The sequence below is a fragment of the Mytilus edulis genome, chromosome 4, assembly GCF_963676685.1.
Source record: "Mytilus edulis chromosome 4, xbMytEdul2.2, whole genome shotgun sequence".
Lineage (NCBI taxonomy): Eukaryota > Metazoa > Mollusca > Bivalvia > Mytilida > Mytilidae > Mytilus > Mytilus edulis.
The window spans coordinates 49,196,446-49,213,541 of NC_092347.1; the positions used below are offsets into that span (position 1 = coordinate 49,196,446).

Genomic DNA, 17,096 nt, shown 5'->3' on the forward strand with positions numbered 1-17,096 from the left:
GTTTTTGTTGAGCCTGCGACTTTTGTTGCAGAAAGCTCGACATAGGGATAGTGATCTGGCGGCCATGTTAGCTAACTTCTTTAAAGCTTTATGTTTTAGAAGGTGGAAGACCTGGATGCTTCATACTTTGTATATGGATGCCTAATGTTACAAAATTTCTGTCAGTCACTTGTCAAATGTCTTTGACCTAATGTTTATGGTTCAGTGACTACTTGAAAAAAAAATTAAGATTTTTTGTAATGTTAAATTCTCTCTTATTATAATTAAGTAATAGGATAACTATATTTGGTATGTGAGTACCTTGCAAGGTTTTCATGTCCGTCAGACAGTTTTCACTTGACCTTGACCTCATTTCATGGTTCAGTTAACAATGAAGTTTTGATGGTCAAGTCCATATCTCAGATACTATAAGCAATAGGTCTAGCATATTCAGTGTATGAAAGGACTGTAAGGTGTTTTTCTTATACTGTATGCAATAGGTCTACTATATTTGGTGTATGGAACAATTGTAAGGTGTACATGTCTAGCTAACAGGTGTCATATGACCTTGTCCTCATTTTCATTGTCCTGTGATCAAAGTTAAGTTTTTCAGTTTTGGTCTTTTTTTCTAATACTATATGCAATAGGTCAACTATATTTGGTGTATGGAAATATTTTATGATCAATATGTCAGTCTTGCAGTTTTTATTTGACCTTGACCTCATGTTCACAGTTCATTGCTCATTGTTAAGTTTTTGTGTTTTAGTCTGTTTTTCTTTAACTATAAGTACAATAAAGCTTTATATTAAGGACTGTCAACATAATATTATTAAATGATTAGTAAAGAAGGCGAGACATTTCAGGGTGTGCACTCTTGTTGAAATTTTAACAACTTTCCTAAACTACCCTGGATTTTTACCAAACTTGGACAGAAGCTTGTTTATGATCATAAGATAGTATCAAGATGTAAATTTTGTTAAAAAAAAATCCTGTTTTTCCACATTTTACTTAAAATGGACTTTATCTAACATTACATACAGTCTGCAGATTAAGTTTTTTTTTTTAAACTTTTATTATTTATTAGATTCATAAAATATCCTGGATTTCTACCAAACTTAGAAGCTTCTTACAATCAAAAGATAGTACAATGTATTGAGAAAATATTTAAAAAAAAAATTCCCTGATTTGTGTTTAGCCTTCGATTTACAGAAAATATTAGGTTAGACACAGGGTTCCACTTACAAATTTTTTATATATTTTGAAAGAGAAAAAAGCTAAAGAAGCTAATTTTTTATAAGTTTTATATTTTGTTTGATATTTTTGAACTTGTTTTGTTTTTGTTTCAGATTCCAGCACCAGGTAATTATTAATACTGTTTATCTATTTCCTTTTATATGGTTTCATGTGTATGGTTGTTTTCTTCCTTTATATTCTATTGGTTACTTTGAATAATTGATATGGAGGTTGGTTTGTCTATTTCTTTTTATTTGTTTATGTGTGTATTGTTGTGTGGAAAGACCTATCGGTTATCTTCTGAAAATTTTTCTTTTTTTTTTCTTCCGCCTAATTTTTTTCCTTAGCTGTTGTGTTGTTTCGCAAGATTTCGCTTAGATATTTGGAATATGATATCATACAGTTTGTACACTTTTGTAACTACTATTGCGTAACCAAATACTTTTCCATGTAAGAGTTATCTCCACGAACACTTTTTCTCTTGTTAATTCGAAAACATTGTATAAGAATCCGACAAACTTATTTCTCCTATTTGCTCGTTATATCCTCAGGATGTTTCGTTTAATTTTGACCAAAGCTGTATAAAGATTCTATATGAGAGTTATTTCCCCTTTTGCATTTGATATAAGTGAAATGTATTTGTAACTGGAAAACCATAAGTGATAGAGGCCTAGGGTCATTTGATTTTTTAGATCCTTGGTCCATAAAAATGAATATGAAGTCAAGGTCATGTTCAAAATTTTGATTTTAGCTTGTTATCACTAATTTTCAGAAATCTTAGTTATAAGATATCAAGAAAACATTTTTAAGAATTATTAGTTGCGACATGTCCTAATACATAAATTTGAGTTGATAGGGTACAGTCATTTAATGAGAGTTTTCTCCCCTATAATATCTAAAATTACAGGTCTGGTTATATTTATCTCATTTATCTTATATAATTAAAACATAGGGTCTTTTGATTTGAGGCCCTTGTTTCGGACCTTCTTACGTTCTATAATTTGACCTTTGCTTTTTATAACTCATATACATAATAAAGTCATGGGACTTTTTGCATTAGCTTGTAATCCATTTATCCTTAAAAAAAACAACTGTAAGTGACCTTTTCTAAACTGGAAGTATAACTATTTTTTTCACTTAATGTAAAGTATATAGAACCATATATTTTTGAAATCAGTGTCAAGTAAACTATCAAACAATACCGGAAGTGACATTTTTCAAATTAAAAATAATCTCCCTTCTTTTATATTTTTTTTGTATAGAAACCATATATTTTTGGAATCGGGGTACAATAAACTGGAATCGACATTCATAATCAAATTTTAATATTTTAAAATTATCCTTATTTGTGGAAAGACCTTCAATTGTTCTCTCAATAATTGGTTTTTAATTTTCTTTATATTTTCTATAGCCTATAGAAAATATATAGTATAGGTAACTTCAAAGATTTGAAAGTGATGTATGTTTATCTATTTCATTTTATATGTTTTGATGTTTATCTGTTTCATTTTATATGTTTTCATATTTATGGTGTTTTTTTCTTTCCATTTTCTATAGGTTACTTCAAATAATTGAAAGTGAAGTATGGTAATCTATTTCATTTTATGTTTTAGATTACGTCCAGGATCAGACAGTGAGGTAAGTTTTGATAGGATTGTGTGCATGTTTGTATGTATTTTTGTCCAAGTTTCCTCTAGGTGTCGTCAAAGGATCCAACGGAAAGGTATGTTAAGATAAGATTGTGTTTTTGTATGTATTTTTGTCCAAGTTTCCTCTAGGTGCGTTCAAAGGATCTAACGGAAAGGTATGTTAAGATAAGATTGTGTGTTTGTATGCATTTTTGCCCAAGTTTCCTGTAGGTGCCGCCAAAGGATCCAAGGGAAAGGTATGTTAAGATAAGATTGTGTGTTTGTATGTATTTTTGTCCAAATTTCCTCTAGGTGTCGTCAAAGGATCCAAGGGAAAGGTATGTTAAGATAAGATTGTGTTTTTGTATGTATTTTTGTCCAAGTTTCCTCTAGGTGCCGTCAAAGGATCCAAGGGAAAGGTATGTTAAGATAAGATTGTGTTTTTGTATGTATTTTTGTCCAAGTTTCCTCTAGGTGCCGTCAAAGGATCCAACGGAAAGGTATGTTAAGATAAGATTGTGTTTTTGTATGTATTTTTGTCCAAGTTTCCTCTAGGTGCCGTCAAAGGATCCAACGGAAAGGTATGTTAAGATAAGATTGTGTTTTTGTATGTATTTTTGTCCAAGTTTCCTCTAGGTGTCGTCAAAGGATCCAAGGGAAAGGTATGTTAAGATAAGATTGTGTTTTTGTATGTATTTTTGTCCAAGTTTCCTCTAGGTGCCGTCAAAGGATCCAACGGAAAGGTATGTTAAGATAAGATTGTGTTTTTGTATGTATTTTTGTCCAAGTTTCCTCTAGGTGACGTCAAAGGATCCAAGGGAAAGGTATGTTAAGATAAGATTGTGTTTTTGTATGCCTTTTTCTCCAAATTTCCTCTAGGTGGCGTCAAAGGATCCAAGGGAAAGGTATGTTAAGATAAGATTGTGTTTTTGTATGTATTTTTGTCAAAGTTTCCTCTAGGTGCCGTCAAAGGATCCAACGGAAAGGTATGTTAAGATAAGATTGTGTTTTTGTATGTATTTTTGTCCAAGTTTCCTCTAGGTGCCGTCAAAGGATCCAACGGAAAGGTATGTTAAGATAAGATTGTGTTTTTGTATGTATTTTTGTCAAAGTTTCCTCTAGGTGCCGTCAAAGGATCCAACGGAAAGGTATGTTAAGATAAGATTGTGTTTTTGTATGTATTTTTGTCAAAGTTTCCTCTAGGTGCCGTCAAAGGATCCAACGGAAAGGTATGTTAAGATAAGATTGTGTTTTTGTATGTATTTTTGTCAAAGTTTCCTCTAGGTGCCGTCAAAGGATCCAACGGAAAGGTATGTTAAGATAAGATTGTGTTTTTGTATGTATTTTTGTCCAAGTTTCCTCTAAGTGCCGTTAAAGGATCCAAGGGAAAGGTATGTTAAGATAAGATTGTGTGTTTGTATGTATTTTTGTCCCAAGTTTCCTCTAGGTGCCGTCAAAGGATCCAAGGGAAAGGTATGTTAAGATAAGATTGTGTTTTTGTATGTATTTTTGTCCAAGTTTCCTCTAGGTGCCGTCAAAGGATCCAACGGAAAGGTATGTTAAGATAAGATTGTGTTTTTGTATGTATTTTTGTCCAAGTTTCCTCTAGGTGCTGTCAAAGGATCCAACGGAAAGGTATGTTAAGATAAGGTTGTGTGTTTGTATGTATTTTTGTCCAAGTTTCCTGTAGGTGCCGTCAAAGGATCTAAGGGAAAGGTATGTTAAGATAAGATTGTGTTTTTGTATGCCTTTTCTCCAAATTTCCTCTAAGTGGCGTCAAAGGATCCAAGGGAAAGGTATGTTAAGATAAGATTGTGTTTTTGTATGTATTTTTGTCAAAGTTTCCTCTAGGTGCCGTCAAAGGATCCAACGGAAAGGTATGTTAAGATAAGATTGTGTTTTTGTATGTATTTTTGTCCAAGTTTCCTCTAGGCGCCGTCAAAGGATCCAAGGGAAAGGTATGTTAAGATAAGATTGTGTTTTTGTATGCCTTTTTCTCCAAATTTCCTCTAGGTGGCATCAAAGGATCCAAGGGAAAGGTATGTTAAGATAAGATTGTGTGTTTGTATGTATTTTTGTCCAAGTTTCCTCTAGGTGCCGTCAAAGGATCCAACAGAAAGGTATGTTAAGATAAGATTGTGTTTTTGTATGTATTTTTGTCCAAGTTTCCTCTAGGCACCGTCAAAGGATCCAAGGGAAAGGTATGTTAAGATAAGATTGTGTTTTTGTATGTATTTTTGTCCAAGTTTCCTCTAGGTGCCGTCAAAGGATCCAACGGAAAGGTATGTTAAGATAAGGTTGTGTGTTTGTATGTATTTTTGTCCAAGTTTCCTCTAGGTGCCATCAAAGGATCTAAGGGAAAGGTATGTTAAGATAAGATTGTGTTTTTGTATGCCTTTTTCTCCAAATTTCCTCTAGGTGGCGTCAAAGGATCCAAGGGAAAGGTATGTTAAGATAAGATTGTGTTTTTGTATGTATTTTTGTCAAGGTTTCCTCTAGGTGCCGTCAAAGGATCCAACGGAAAGGTATGTTAAGATAAGATTGTGTTTTTGTATGTATTTTTGTCCAAGTTTCCTCTAGGCGCCGTCAAAGGATCCAAGGGAAAGGTATGTTAAGATAAGATTGTGTTTTTGTATGCCTTTTTCTCCAAATTTCCTCTAGGTGGCGTCAAAGGATCCAAGGGAAAGGTATGTTAAGATAAGATTGTGTGTTTGTATGTATTTTTGTCCAAGTTTCCTCTAGGTGCCGTCAAAGGATCCAACGGAAAGGTATGTTAAGATAAGATTGTGTTTTTGTATGTATTTTTGTCCAAGTTTCCTCTAGGTGATGTCAAAGGATCCAAGGGAAAGGTATGTTAAGATAAGATTGTGTTTTTGTATGCCTTTTTCTCCAAATTTCCTCTAGGTGCCGTCAAAGGATCCAAGGGAAAGGTATGTTAAGATAAGATTGTGTTTTTGTATGTATTTTTGTCCAAGTTTCCTCTAGGTGCCGTCAAAGGATCCAACGGAAAGGTATGTTAAGATAAGATTGTGTTTTTGTATGTATTTTTGTCCAAGTTTCCTCTAGGCACCGTCAAAGGATCCAAGGGAAAGGTATGTTAAGATAAGATTGTGTTTTTGTATGTATTTTTGTCCAAGTTTCCTCTAGGTGCCGTCAAAGGATCCAACGGAAAGGTATGTTAAGATAAGATTGTGTTTTTGTATGTATTTTTGTCCAAGTTTCCTCTAGGCGCCGTCAAAGGATCCAAGGGAAAGGTATGTTAAGATAAGATTGTGTTTTTGTATGCCTTTTTCTCCAAATTTCCTCTAGGCGCTGTCATTTTAAGGATCCAAGGGAAAGGTATGTTAAGATAAGATTGTGTTTTTATATGCTTTTTTCTCCAAATTTCCTCTAGGTGACGTCAAAGGATCCAACGGAAAGGTATGTTAAGATAAGATTGTGTTTTTGTATGCCTTTTTCTCCAAATTTCCTCTAGGTGCCGTCAAAGGATCCAACGGAAAGGTATGTTAAGATAAGATTGTGTGTTTGCATGTATTTTTGTCCAAGTTTCCTCTAGGTGCCGTCAAAGGATCCAAGGGAAAGGTATGTTAAGATAAGATTGTGTGTTTGTATGTATTTTTGTCCAAGTTTCCTCTAGGTGGTGTCAAAGGATCCACCAGAAAGGTATGTTAAGATAAGATTGTGTTTTTGTATGTATTTTTGTCCAAGTTTCCTCTAGGTGCCGTCAAAGGATCCAACGGAAAGGTATGTTAAGATAAGATTGTGTTTTTGTATGTATTTTTGTCCAAGTTTCCTCTAGGTGACGTCAAAGAATCCAAGGGAAAGGTATGTTAAGATAAGATTGTTTTTGTATGCCTTTTTCTCCAAATTTCCTCTAGGTGGCGTCAAAGGATCCAAGGGAAAGGTATGTTAAGATAAGATTGTGTTTTTGTATGTATTTTTGTCCAAGTTTCCTCTAGGTGCTGTCAAAGGATCCAACGGAAAGGTATGTTAAGATAAGATTGTGTGTTTGTATGTATTTTTGTCCAAGTTTCCTGTAGGTGCCGTCAAAGGATCCAAGGGAAAGGTATGTTAAGATAAGATTGTGTGTTTGTATGTATTTTTGTCCAAGTTTCCTCTAGGTGCCGTCAAAGGATCCAAGGGAAAGGTATGTTAAGATAAGATTGTGTTTTTGTATGTATTTTTGTCCAAGTTTCCTCTAGGTGCCGTCAAAGGATCCAACGGAAAGGTATGTTAAGATAAGATTGTGTTTTTGTATGTATTTTTGTCCAAGTTTCCTCTAGGTGGCGTCAAAGGATCAGACAGCAGGTATGTTAAGATAAGATTGTGTGTTTGTATGCCTTTTTCTCCAAATTTCCTTTAGGTGGCATCAAAGGATCAGACAGCAGGTATGTTAAGATAAGATTGTGTGTATGTTTGTATGTCTTTTTGTCCAAGTTTCCTCTAGGTGCCGTCAAAGGATCAAACGGAAAGGTATGTTAAGATAAGATTGTGTGTTTGTATGCATTTTTGTCCAAATTTCCTTTAGGTGGTGTCAAAAGATCAGATGAACAGGTATGTTAAGATAACATTGTGTGTTTGTATGCATTTTGTCCAAATTTCCTCTAGGTGGTGTCAAAAGATTGGAGGGACAGGTATGTTTAGATAAGATTGTGTGTTTGTATGCATTTTTGTCCAAATTTTCTCTAGATGGCGTCAAAGGATCAGACAGCAGGTATGTTAAGATAAGATTTTGTGTTTGTATGCCTTTTTTTCCAAATTTCCTCTAGGTAGCGTCAAAGGATTAGACAGCAGGTATGTTTAAGATAAGATTGTGTGCATGTTTGTATGCCTTTTGCCCAGGTTTCCTGTAGGTGGCGTCCAGGATGGTGTTTTACTTTCTTTTTTCTATAGGTGTATGGTGTTTTTTCCCGGTTGACAGGTTGTCCACAAGGTTAAGTATGTATTTTTTTTCAATTTACTAACTGTTGTCTCATAAATATTAAGATGATTTAAGTTTGTATTACAGATGAATGAGCACAGATGAAAGTTCAGTCCTACACCTGAAGGAAGATGGTTTCATTTTAGTCGCCAGATAATGATGATGTAAGTATTTGGTCATAACAATTGTATTTAAACTATTTAAAAAAATAAATTTAGGTAATAAAAATCAGTTTTCCTTTGAAAGTTCACTTGAAATTTTATTACAAAATTGTCGTTAATTTCTTGTTAAAATTTATTCTCTAATGAAATATAATTCTAAAAGATTATTATTGTATTTGTAAATAGACTGATCCCCCCAATTTAGGATTTGAAATAAAACAGGCATCACATTAACTTCTAATTTAATTATTACAACAAATAGACTTAATTATTGACAATTTGGATATTTATATACATATTTATTTACATTTTAATTGGGAAAATATGACTTTGTTTAGATTGTTTGTTCAAAATGTATTCATCAGATTGTTTTGGTTAGCCACCACATTCTGATAATTATCTGCATACATTAATTTCAGAATTAATGATGTGATCATAATAAACTGTCTTCATAATACTGATTAAAAGATAAAATGAAAATGGTTAATAAATTACAGGCAAAAAGAGCAGACACAGAAAATTGCGCCATTGACACAGATTTGGATAAGAAGCTTAAAGGAAGGTCCATGTTTCAGTCGAGATGGCAGATGAGTAGCAACTCCATGGAAGATGTTTGTTTAGATCTTCAACCAAGTCCAAGGCTTTGCCATGTAAGCAATCAAGCAGCAAGGATAGCAGCTGGAATGAAGATTAATTATTACATTGATCTTCAAACAAGTCTGAGGCTTTGTCATGAAAGAAATAATGCAAGTATATTTAAGCCAAATAATTCTGTACATTATCAGGAAAAATGTGATAAAGTCTATAAGGAATATCTGTAAGGCAACACACATTTTTGTTATTTTGCACATTTACTGTACACACAAAAATAGATATTTATCAGTTTGATAAATGTTGTTCTGGTACAGGAATAAAATTTTATACCATGAAAAGTAAATCCTAATAGAATTTTTACTTCAAGGAAGACTAGTACAATAAACAGCAAGAATGTTTCTTTCATGGGGAGATAACTCACCTCACTATTACACAATCAGAATACAGAATAGATTAATAAAAATTTAGGCTGGCAATTTAACAAATTTGTAAAATATATAATTTGTGTCAATTTTAATTCCTTTTTAGGTTATAAAACAGTGCCAATGTTTTCATGAAGGGGAGTAAGACTTGTGGTATAAGATATCTTAAATACAAGTACGTATATAATTCCTCTATTTAAACAAATTTTATCGTCATAAAACAAGTTTACAGGATAAAAACGTGCACTAGGCTTAAAGTTGAAACAGGTTAAATGGTTTTTTGTTGTTGACTAAAGGTTCTAAAATTTTAAATTGATCACACTGATGTCATTGTTAAGACTTGTATGCAGGCTTTGGCTAAACCACAAAATGAAGTACCAACAAAATTACAATTGTTCACCAAATAAGACGCTGAAAATGGCCCCGTTGATGTAGGTCAGGATATGAAGCTTGAAGGAATATATGTCTATTTCATTTATATTAACCAACAGAAGTCTTATAAATATAATTTAATTGATAATTTTAGTTTTTGTTCAAGAAGCCGGCCAGTCCAAGTTTCAGTCCAGATGGCAGATGTAAGTAGCAACTCCATGGAAGATGTTTACTTAAATCTTCAACCAAGTCCGAGGCTTTGCCATGTGAGCAATCAAGCAGCAAGGATAGCAGCTGGAATGAAGATTGATAATTACATTGATCTTCAAACAAGTCTGAGGCTTTGTCATGAAAGAAATAATGCAAGTATATTTAAGCCAATTAATTCTGTACATTATCAGGAAAAATGTGATAAAGTCTATAAGGAATATCTGTAAGGCAACACACATTTTTGTTATTTTGCACATTTACTGTACACACAAAAATAGATATTTATCAGTTTGATAAATGTTTTTCTGGTACAGGAATAAAATTTTATACCATGAAAAGTAAATCCTAATAGAATTTTTACTTCAAGGAAGACTAGTACAATAAACAGCAAGAATGTTTCTTTCATGGGGAGATAACTCACCTCACTATTACACAATCAGAATACAGAATAGATTAATAAAAATTTAGGCTGGCAATTTAACAAATTTGTAAAATATATAATTTGTGTCAATTTTAATTCCTTTTAGGTTATAAAACAGTGCCAATGTTTTCATGAAGGGGAGTAAGACTTGTGGTATAAGATATCTTAAATACAAGTACGTATATAATTCCTCTATTTAAACAAATTTTATCGTCATAAAACAAGTTTACAGGATAAAAACGTACACTAGACTTAAAGTTGAAAGAGGTCAAATGGTTTTTTGTTGTTGACTAAAGGTTCTAAAATTTTTAATTGATCACACTGATGTTATTGTAAAGACTTGTATGCAGGCTTTGGCTAAACCACAAAATGAAGTACCAACAAAATTACAATTGTTCACCAAATAAGACGCTGAAAATGGCCCCGTTGATGTAGGTCAGGATATGAAGCTTGAAGGAATATATGTCTATTTCATTTATATTAACCAACAGAAGTCTTATAAATATAATTTAATTGATCATTTTAGTTTTTTTTCAAGAAGCTGGCCAGTCCAAGTTTCAGTCCAGATGGCAGATGAGTAGCAACTCCATGGAACATGTTTACTTAAATCTTCAACCAAGTCCGAGGCTTTGCCATGTAAGCAATCAAGCAGCAAGGATAGCAGCTGGAATGAAGATTAATTATTACATTGATCTTCAAACAAGTCTGAGGCTTTGTCATGAAAGAAATAATGCAAGTATATTTAAGCCAAATAATTCTGTACATTATCAGGAAAAATGTGATAAAGTCTATAAGGAATATCTATAAGGCAACACACATTTTTGTTATTTTGCACATTTACAACACACCAAAAAAGATATTTATCAGTTTGATAAATGTTTTTCCGGTACACGAATAAAATTTATAGCCATGAAAAGTAAATCCTGTTAGAATTTTTACTTCAAGGGAGACTAGTACAATAAACAGCAAGAATGTTTCTTTCAATGGGAGATAACTCACTATTACTCAATCAGAATACAGAATACAGAATAGATTAATAAAAATTTACGCTGGCAATTTAACAAACTTGTAAAATATATAATTTGTGTCAATTTTAATTCCTTTTTAGGTTATAAAACAGTGCCAATGTTTTCATGAAGGGGAGTAAGACTTGTGGTATAAGATATCTTAAATACAAGTATGTATATAATTCCTTTATTTAAACAAATATTATCGTCATAAAACAAGTTTACAGGATTAAAACATACACTAGGCTTAAAGTTGAAAGAGGTCAAATGGTTTTTTGTTGTTGACTAAAGGGTTCTAAAATTTGAATTGATCACACTGATGTCATTGTTAAGAATAATGTATGCAGACTTTGGCTAAACCACGAAATAAAGTACCAACAAAATTACAATTGTTCCTCAACGAATTGGTGCCCAAGAAAATGAGGAAATCTACAATTATATGCAAACCATATTCCAACACTGATTCTATTTATTTTGTAAGAATTTTTTATTGACTATAAACATTTTACTTTTCAGGCTAGCAATAATTACTGCTTTTCAGTATGGATAGAGTTTTAGAATAATCATTGGAGCAGGCTTTTGAGGTAAGAAAGAACCATTGCATAGATTTATAAACTTGTTAATTAACCACAAAATGAAGTACCAACAAAATTACAATTGTTCACCAAATAAGACGCTGAAAATGGCCCCGTTGATGTAGGTCAGGATATGAAGCTTGAAGGAATATATAAAATTGAGAAAGGAAATGGTGAATATGTCAAAGCGACAACCACCCGACCATAGAGCAAACAACAGCCGAAGGCAACCAATGGGTCTTCAATGTAGCGAGAATTCCCGCACCCGTAGGTGTCCTTCAGCTGGCCCCTAAAATATGCATAATAGTACAGTGATAATGGACGTCATACTAAACTCCGAATTATACACAAGAAACTAAAATTTAAAATCATACAAGACTAACAAAGGCCAGAGGCTCCTGACTTGGGACAGGCGCAAAATTGCGGCGGGGTTAAACATGTTTATGAGATCTCAACCCTCCCCCTATACCTCTAGCCAATGTAGAAAAGTAAAACAATAACAATACGCACATTAAAATTCAGTTCAAGAGAAGTCCGAGTCTGATGTCAAAAGATGTAACAAAAGAAAATAAATAAAATGACAATAATACATAAATAACAACAGACTACTAGCAGTTAACTGACATGCCAGCTCCAGACCTCAATTAAACTGATTGAAAGATTATGTCTTCATCATATGAATATCAGGTACAATCCCTCCCGTTAGGGGTTTAGTATCATACTATCATAAAATATATGAGAAGAACATAACCCGTGTCATGCCAACAACTGTTTTTTTAGAAATAAATGTGTTTAGTTCCGATGCAGAGACCCTATCAGTGAATCAATGTTAAAGCCAAAATATGCAATCTTTAATGACCTGACAACAGTATCGTAACTATATCCCCTTTTAATAAGTCTATTTAAAGGTTTTGTTAGTTTCTGAGGAGAATACTGACATTTTTGTGCTTTATAAAGAATATTTCCATAAAATTTTGGATGTGAAATACCTGAACGTATAAGATGTCTGCATGTTGAGTTATATTTACGAATTATTTCCTTATACCGGTGATAAAATTTAGTAAATGTTTTGACCAGTTTGTGATATCGAAAACCCTGGTGTAATAATTTTTCAGTAATACATAAATTTCTCTCGCTAAAATCTAATACATTGTTACATACACGAGCGAATCGTACAAGTTGAGATATATAAACACCATAAGATGGTGACAAGGGAACGTCACCATCTAAAAAATATATGTCTATTTCATTTATATTAACCAACAGAAGTCTTATAAATATAATTTAATTGATAATTTTAGTTTTTGTTCAAGAAGCCGGCCAGTCCAAGTTTCAGTCCAGATGGCAGATGTAAGTAGCAACTCCATGGAAGATGTTTACTTAAATCTTCAACCAAGTCCGAGGCTTTGCCATGTAAGCAATCAAGCAGCAAGGATAGCAGCTGGAATGAAGATTGATAATTACATTGATCTTCAAACAAGTCTGAGGCTTTGTCATGAAAGAAATAATGCAAGTATATTTAAGCCAATTAATTCTGTACATTATCAGGAAAAATGTGATAAAGTCTATAAGGAATATCTGTAAGGCAACACACATTTTTGTTATTTTGCACATTTACTGTACACACAAAAATAGATATTTATCAGTTTGATAAATGTTGTTCTGGTACAGGAATAAAATTTTATACCATGAAAAGTAAATCCTAATAGAATTTTTACTTCAAGGAAGACTAGTACAATAAACAGCAAGAATGTTTCTTTCATGGGGAGATAACTCACCTCACTATTACACAATCAGAATACAGAATAGATTAATAAAAATTTAGGCTGGCAATTTAACAAATTTGTAAAATATATAATTTGTGTCAATTTTAATTCCTTTTTAGGTTATAAAACAGTGCCAATGTTTTCATGAAGGGGAGTAAGACTTGTGGTATAAGATATCTTAAATACAAGTACGTATATAATTCCTCTATTTAAACAAATTTTATCGTCATAAAACAAATTTACAGGATAAAAACGTACACTAGACTTAAAGTTGAAAGAGGTCAAATGGTTTTTTGTTGTTGACTAAAGGTTCTAAAATTTTAAATTGATCACACTGATGTTATTGTAAAGACTTGTATGCAGGCTTTGGCTAAACCACAAAATGAAGTACCAACAAAATTACAATTGTTCACCAAATAAGACGCTGAAAATGGCCCCGATGATGTAGGTCAGGATATGAAGCTTGAAGGAATATATGTCTATTTCATTTATATTAACCAACAGAAGTCTTATAAATAAAATTTAATTGATCATTTTAGTTTTTTTTCAAGAAGCTGGCCAGTCCAAGTTTCAGTCCAGATGGCAGATGAGTAGCAACTCCATGGAAGATGTTTACTTAAATCTTCAACCAAGTCCGAGGCTTTGCCATGTAAGCAATCAAGCAGCAAGGATAGCAGCTGGAATGAAGATTAATAATTACATTGATCTTCAAACAAGTCTGAGGCTTTGTCATGAAAGAAATAATGCAAGTATATTTAAGCCAATTAATTCTGTACATTATCAGGAAAAATGTGATAAAGTCTATAAGGAATATCTATAAGGCAACACACATTTTTGTTATTTTGCACATTTACAACACACCAAAAAAGATATTTATCAGTTTGATAAATGTTTTTCCGGTACACGAATAAAATTTATAGCCATGAAAAGTAAATCCTGTTAGAATTTTTACTTCAAGGGAGACTAGTACAATAAACAGCAAGAATGTTTCTTTCAATGGGAGATAACTCACTATTACTCAATCAGAATACAGAATACAGAATAGATTAATAAAAATTTACGCTGGCAATTTAACAAACTTGTAAAATATATAATTTGTGTCAATTTTAATTCCTTTTTAGGTTATAAAACAGTGCCAATGTTTTCATGAAGGGGAGTAAGACTTGTGGTATAAGATATCTTAAATACAAGTACGTATATAATTCCTTTATTTAAACAAATATTATCGTCATAAAACAAGTTTACAGGATTAAAACATACACTAGGCTTAAAGTTGAAAGAGGTCAAATGGTTTTTTGTTGTTGACTAAAGGGTTCTAAAATTTGAATTGATCACACTGATGTCATTGTTAAGAATAATGTATGCAGACTTTGGCTAAACCACGAAATAAAGTACCAACAAAATTACAATTGTTCCTCAACGAATTGGTGCCCAAGAAAATGAGGAAATCTACAATTATATGCAAACCATATTCCAACACTGATTCTATTTATTTTGTAAGAATTTTTTGTTGACTATAAACATTTTACTTTTCAGGCTAGCAATAATTACTGCTTTTCAGTATGGATAGAGTTTTAGAATAATCATTGGAGCAGACTTTTGAGGTAAGAAAGAACCATTGCATAGATTTATAAACTTGTTAATTACAGATTATTTGAATGCCCTTAAATTTTGTTTAAGTCTGTGACATTTGAGACAAAAGCTTAAGACATGTGGGTTTCATAGAAGTCTAAGGGTTAAGTGGGATTGGCTGATTTTTTATTAGCATGACAGAGGAAAGTCAAGGGTCTGGGATCAGACAGAAAGCCATCATACTTGGTCAAATTGTTTTCCATCATGTGTAGTTGACCATAATGTACCACCATTTTGATTTGACAATTTTTTTAAAAGTTATAGGAAGTCTATCACAATTTTAAATATTATGACCAAAAATTAACTTCTGATCACAACTCCTCTGATCAAGACTCTTTTACAGAAAGCTCCTGCCTCCTGTACGGATTGTTTTCCCGTCATGTATAGTTATAAAAAACAAGGAGATGTGGTTTAACTGCTAATGAGACAACTATCCACCAAAGTTCAAATGAAGTGGATGGAAGCAATTATTGTCACATTGATGTGTTCTCTGCATCTTCTTTCACCTTGATATGTTATATATCACCTATTTCTATATAATGTACATAAGTATACCAACATTGATTCCTTTTTTACTATTTTGAATGACTAAGCATTTTATTTTTCAGGTTAGCATTACAGCTTGTCCTTGCAGATTGATGTTGGAAATGGCTATTAGAGTTGACTTTTAAAGGTAAAAAACTATTTTATAGATTTAAAAATTTTCTATTTTTAAATCATGCAAGTTCCCACAATTTTTACAATCTTTTTACAATTTAATGTTCTCTGGAATGACATTTCAAGTTTTAGGAAGCGAAAAATTATTATTTTGAAAGTTTCAATGCTTTAATTGTTATTCCCAGCTTGCTATTTGTTGCCTATTTCAGTTTCTTAAAATATCACAGAAAATTGAAAAGTGTATTTCTTTTTCAGTTAATAATTACTGTGGCTGAAGGATATAATTGTGTGATTAATTCTCCATACTCCTTAGAGATGTTGTGAAGGTTGTTAAAATGTTGACAGCTGGGCATGCTCATCAGACATTAGATTTAAAATCCCCATTCTGACAGGACATGACTGCTGATTTGTATATCCTGCACTTAGTAACCAAACAGACACCTTACTTTTGCATGGATTTTACTGCCAGTCTGAGGAAGACCAAGAGTTACCATATTTCCCTTTGTGGTCTTTCTAACTCTACCAAACAGTTTCCAATGTGAACGATTCATATAAATCTTGCATAAACAAGAGCAAGAATGTAGTTGATAAATTCTAAAATAATTAATGTAAAGATTCTCCATTTTCAACAAGAGTGGAAGTTTTTAGTTAAGGTTAATGTATTGTGTTTTGAATTTTCACCTTACTTTCTTTTTTTCTCCAATCCATTAAATGCTATGGACTTTTGAAGTCCATGGTTCAAGTTTCTCAAACATCAATAACCATGTCAAACCTTCTTGGAATTTTGTGAAAAATTAAAAGCAGAAGCATATTCTTATTCAAAGATAGTTATGGCGCGGAATCAGGGTCATAAATATCGATTTTAGTATATCCTAAAATGATTTCAGTATATACTAAATTACATTTTAGCATATCCTAAATTGATTTTAGGGTATCCTAAAATGATTTTAGTATATCCTAAAATGATTTTAGTGTATCCTAAAGTCAATTCAGTATATACTAAAATGATTTTAGCATATACTAAAATCATTTTAGGATACCCTAAAATCAACTTAGCATATACTGAAATATTCAGCATATACAGAAATATTGGCGCGGTTTCAAGGTCATAAATAACGATTTTAGTATACACTTAATTGATTTTAGTATATCCTTAATTCAATTTGCTAATAGTTTTGTTCACCAATGAAAAGATCGCTTTCTGGGGGAGTTGGAAAGACAGTCACTTCGGACCTTGCTGAGATGTGGCAAATGTCCTCTCACTTGACTTCAAACCTTTAAATATTAATACTTATTCGCAAAAGATATAGTTACGAAACTGTTGACAGGTCATTAAGGATTGCATATTTTGGTATTAATATTGATTCAATCATTGTCTTTGCATCGGAAATAAACACATTTATTCTAAAACCAGTTGTTGGCATGATACGTGTTATGTTCTTCTCATTTATTTTATGATGGTATGATACTAAACCCCTAAGGGGAGGGATTGTACTTGATTTTCACATGATGAAGACA

General features: G+C 32.4%; 1 long non-coding RNA gene across 3 annotated transcripts; it reads left to right on the forward strand.

Annotated features, from left to right (window-relative positions):
* Nucleotides 1-5,189: 5,189 nt before the first annotated feature.
* On the forward strand, nucleotides 5,190-16,401 carry LOC139519886 (uncharacterized). 3 transcript variants are annotated; one of them, XR_011663740.1, is made up of 12 exons: nucleotides 5,190-7,925; nucleotides 8,420-8,668; nucleotides 9,045-9,113; nucleotides 9,465-9,513; nucleotides 10,048-10,673; nucleotides 11,050-11,118; nucleotides 12,825-13,477; nucleotides 13,844-14,034; nucleotides 14,411-14,479; nucleotides 14,826-14,893; nucleotides 15,530-15,594; nucleotides 15,834-16,401. It is a non-coding gene; the product is annotated as an uncharacterized lncRNA (long non-coding RNA). The 3 variants fall into 3 exon arrangements; XR_011663738.1 differs by having other exon boundaries at nucleotides 5,191-7,925; nucleotides 13,829-14,034; XR_011663739.1 differs by having other exon boundaries at nucleotides 5,191-7,925; nucleotides 13,841-14,034.
* The last annotated feature ends 695 nt before the right edge of the window (nucleotides 16,402-17,096 follow it).